The 4,651-nt window shown below is 48.1% G+C and overlaps 1 pseudogene; it reads right to left on the bottom strand.

The window, feature by feature from the left end:
* Positions 1-1,270: 1,270 nt before the first annotated feature.
* Positions 1,271-3,844, bottom strand: LOC138210998 (uncharacterized; annotated as a pseudogene).
* Positions 3,845-4,651: the final 807 nt, after the last annotated feature.

Below are 4,651 nucleotides of genomic sequence, written 5' to 3'. Positions count from 1 at the left end.
TGCAAATACTGCCCTTTTAGGTCTCTTTTGGTCTCCGCAAACTCCTTTTTTTTTTTTTTTTAGGTCTTACAGACTCCAATACTCTCACCACTTTTGTAATTCGTTGGGGTTGCGTAGTTGATAAATGTGGTGCAACTGTCGGTTTGGTTGTGGAGGTGGTTTGGTTGTGGAGGTGGTATGCAGTGAGTTTATTGGTGGCTTCTCACTTGAAAAAACACTTCTGAGAGTGAGGAGCCAAACAGTTGAGTTGTGGGCCATAAAATGAAACCAGTTAGCTAAAGAAGCTGAAAAGCTCTGTGTGGTTGAGTGGAACTACCGATTCCAGTGATCACTCTTTTAGTTTCACATTACACGCAGTCATTTGACCTTTTATTTATTTAAAAATATCGATTGGTGCACTTGTATACATGCAGATAGCTGAGAGAAATGTGGAAATAGTCTCAGAAACTCAAAAATGTCACAATTTCATGGGAAAAAAAGATTGATTTTTGAGTTGCTCATTCATTGTAAATTAAGAGTTCATCCCACATTTCTGTAATCTGATGTGTGGTTTCATCTAAACCTCAGGATACAAATCAATATCTGAGTTAAACACAACCTTCCCTTATAATGGAGCCACAGTGACAGCGATATATAAAACACCAGGCTACAGAAGTAAATGGAGCTTTTGTGTTTCCTCTATCTAACATTGTAACAGTAAACAGCAGATCCGCCTGCTGCTGTTAAAACAGAAAATTACCATTTATGTTTTTGTTTTTTTTCTACAAGCCATTAGCTAATCGGATTTCTACCCACAAGCTTTAGCAACTTCCCACCAACTGGACACATTCCTGTCACCATAGGAATGTTACCTGCTCCAACCCTCAAAGTGGGTGGTTGATAGCCGGAGCAGAGCCAGGTAATGTTGGCTGGCAACAGGAAGTGCTGATGATTATCAGCTCCCCACCACGGTTTTACTATCAGATTTGCCTCATTTCTTGAAAGACAGGAAAATGAGCAACAGAGAGTCGTTGGAATGACTCACAATGGTGTCTAAGAGTCCAGAAATACTGTATAGATTAAACACCGTTAGCTCTGAACACTTCAACCATTTATTTACACAATTAATTCTTGAATTTAATTTCACTAGCTCGGACCCCGCCTCGGCTGGGGGCGAACCTTCATTGATTGGGGGAGATTAAGCCGGGGTGAGAGTTTTGCGGTTTGGGGAAGGCTTAGTCGAGGATCCACTACGGCTCCCAGGCCTTGCAGATCCCCAAAAGAAGCCATCCTAATAAAGTAAGGCTGCCTGCCCTTTGCGCAGGTTGTCGAAGCTGTGGCGGGTGTAAAGTTGGTAGGCTTGGGAAGACCAGCGGCCCGTGACCTTGATGAGGTGGTCTGGGATTCCTCTGCTTGACGCGGTGGTGGCTGCCCCTATGCAGAAGGAGTGGCCAGAGAAGGAGTCGGGATTAATCCCCGAGGCGATTAGAACTGCTCTGAACTGTAAAAGGAACCAGGATCGATTGGCAACTTGGTCTGTTTCGGTGATGAACAGCGGTTCAGGGGAAGAAGTTTGCTGCGTTTTCCTGAGCTGAAGATAGTATATGAGGGATTCGTAGGGGCTCAGATATGAATTTAGCTTAAAGTAAAATATGGGAACTGGGTTGCTGACCTGGTTTGTTTTGCTCCGTTTGAGCGAATAGCCTAAGCAGTCTTTGGAGATGGGATAGAGGTCGGATATGCAAGGGTGGAGACGAGGGTTAAACTTGGCTGAAGAAGCGAATTCTGAGCATCGCAAGAAACCGAAGAAAGCAAGTAGAAACATGGATTCCAGAGTGCGCGCCAGGTGGGCGGAAAAGTGGTTAGAACGAAGGGTGGCAATGCAGCGAGAAATAAGATCGGTGGTTAGCGGGAGACGGCGAGGAGTCGGTGTAGGTGTTTGGCGCTGAAGGCCTTTAATAAGTAAAGACGACTGGGAGAGCGTTGCAGGGGAGCCAGTGAGTAACTTTGCAAAGAAGTTGATACCGCTAAGGTCAACCTTAATGGTGGGTATCTTGATGTGAAGAATCGAGTGGACATGGGAGATGAAGCTGCATACGGAGGCCACATCGAAAGAAGGGAACGGAAGGTTAAACGTGGCGTGGAAGAAGTGGAAAGAGTTCCAGGCCGTCCGGTAAGTAGAAAGAGTCCTGGGGGCTAAGCTGCTGATGATGGCGTGTTGGGAAAAAGAGATGAGTTCTGCGATGGTTCGTTTCAGATGAGGAATGTCAAGTCTGAAAATGGTGGGACAGGTTGGATTCTCCTCCGCGTCTGGAGCTAAGGTTCTGAAGATCTGGGAGGAGAAGCGAGACAAAGAGTCAGCGATGGAGTTATGGTGGCCAGGAACATGTTTAGCTCGGAGAATAAATTGATGAGTGACCGACAGCCACGTGAGATGGCGTATGAAGGGCATGATCGTGGGAGAGTTTGTTCTGCCTTTGTTAATGATGTCGACTACGGCGATATTATCAGAATGGATGAGTATAGACCTTTTTGGCCACTCGTGCCCCCAGAGGAAAGCGGCGATGACGACCGGATATATTTCATGAACTGCTGAAGATGATTGGAGGGAGCCTAGGAGAAAGTTGCGGAACTCGATGGGCCATTCAGCTGAAAACCATCGTCTGCCGTAGTGGCCCCCAAAACCGGCGGAAGGAGCAGCGTCAGTATAGAGCTGAATGTCTTCTGGGTTGGAAAGTTGGTCGTCATAAAAGAAGGTGACACCGTTCTAGTTGAAGAGGAGGTGCAGCCACATCTGCATCTCTGTTCTGGAGGGGGTATCCATGGAGACTGGATCGATAAGTGAGGTTGTGGATGATGCGAGGGAGAGCAAGTGTGAAATAAAGGAGAGGCCCTGGGGATGATGCGCAGGGCAAAGTTTAGATGTCCCGAGAGGGAGGGCAGTTGTCGTTTGGTGCAAGAGGGAGTAAGAAGAAAGTTTTGTAGGAGGAGAATGATGCGGTGGAGTTTCTCCGCGGGCAAAGAAGCTTGGAACCGGACGGTGTCGAGAGTAATCCCGAGAAACTCCAAGATGTGTGAAGGACCTTCTGTTTTCTCTTCAGAGAGGGACGCCAAGCTGAGCAAAGACTGATTTCATGGTCAAGAGACCGTGGGCTGGAGGTGATGAAGGGGGGGTTATAACTAGGAAGTCGTCGAGGAGGTGGACCAGGTGAGGAATTTTGTGGTTGTTGGAGAGAATCCAACACAAGGCCTCTGATAGTGTGTCGAATAATTTAGGGCTGCTCTTGCAGCCGAAAGTGAGTCTCACGGCAAAGTAGTAGGTGTCCTTCCAGTGGACGCCGAAGAGGCACCAGCAGTCCGGATGGATGGGGAGGATTTTGAAGGTATTTGTTATGTCTGTTTTAGAAAGCCAGGCGCCTCTGCCGGCAAGTTTGGTGAGGGAAATGGCATGGTTTATGGTGGCATATTTCAGGGAGAAATTTTTGCTTGGGATTAAGCTATTTATGCTCGGAATTTGGCTGCCATGAGAGGCCGAAAGGTCAATGATTAAACGTTTTTTACCTGAGTATTTCCTGGTTGCTATGCCTACCGGGCTGATTCTGAAATTTGGGAATGGTGATTGTGTAAATGTGCCGATCATGAAACCCTCTTTTAACTCTGTGGCTAGCAAGGAGTCAACTGTGTCAGGGTCCCTCAGGGCAGACTGGAGGTTTTTGCACTGGAAGGGGACTGAGGGAATGAAGATGGTCCCCGGATGGAAGCCGTCGAGGAGACCTGAAATTAGGAAACTGACGGAGCATGGATCTGGATGGTTTTTGAGGGCTTTCTTTAAAGCTTGGACATTTATGGGGGTTGATGTGGACATGGGTAGTCATGGTTTTGTTGGATTATGGGGGCATGCTGAGCGGGAATGGCCGCCACTGCAGAAGGAGCAGGTACCTCCATACCTGCTCCTTCTGCAGTGGCGGCCATTCCAATTCGCTTCAGAAGCCACAGCCCGTATCCTCCAGTTCAACCAGTTGCATCTGGCCTCGTTAAAATTATTGCATATCGTTTTACCCCCTTGGAGCATTATTGGACGGCCTTTCCTATCCGAGCCGTGGGGCAGGGGCTTGTTGGAGATCGGCGGGTTTGGCTCCAATGTGCTGCCTGGGTGTTCCCGGGGGCGGTTGGCGGCGTCTCGTGGGTATCCCCGGGGGTTTTGGAGAGGGCAGCTGTATGGGTGTCCTCTGGGGAGGCAAGACAATCGTCGTCGTCAGACGGGCTGAGGAACAGTAGATCCATGCTTGGGCCAAGGTAAGATCATTTTTTGTTTTTCCTGCGTGGTGTCTGGTTCCGGATGCAGAAAATGTGAACAGGCCGAGGTTTAGAGTGGGTGGATATTTATAGGAGTTTGGCCGGAAGTGGGGGAGTGGTTGAGGTGTGGTTCTGCTCCTGAAATTTAGCTAAACTTTATCTCCAATTCAGTGGAGGAGGACTGCAGACAACAGGTCAAATATGAAAGTTCCTGTTTTTTCGAGCTGTCCGTGATGTGCAGCCGGCTGACCTCAGACCAGGACTCCTGCCAGATCCTGCTGTATTCTGACCTCCGCAACTCCACAACCTCCACAAATGACTTCTGTGACAGTTAATTCAAGTTCTTGGCAATGACACAACACAATATATCTGAATA

The sequence above is a fragment of the Embiotoca jacksoni genome, unplaced genomic scaffold, assembly GCF_022577435.1.
Source record: "Embiotoca jacksoni isolate LCO1_2020_lvr unplaced genomic scaffold, fEmbJac1.0.p SCAF_5, whole genome shotgun sequence".
Lineage (NCBI taxonomy): Eukaryota > Metazoa > Chordata > Actinopteri > Embiotocidae > Embiotoca > Embiotoca jacksoni.
Note: the sequence above shows the minus strand (reverse complement) of the source record. Positions and strands in the feature narration are given on the sequence as shown.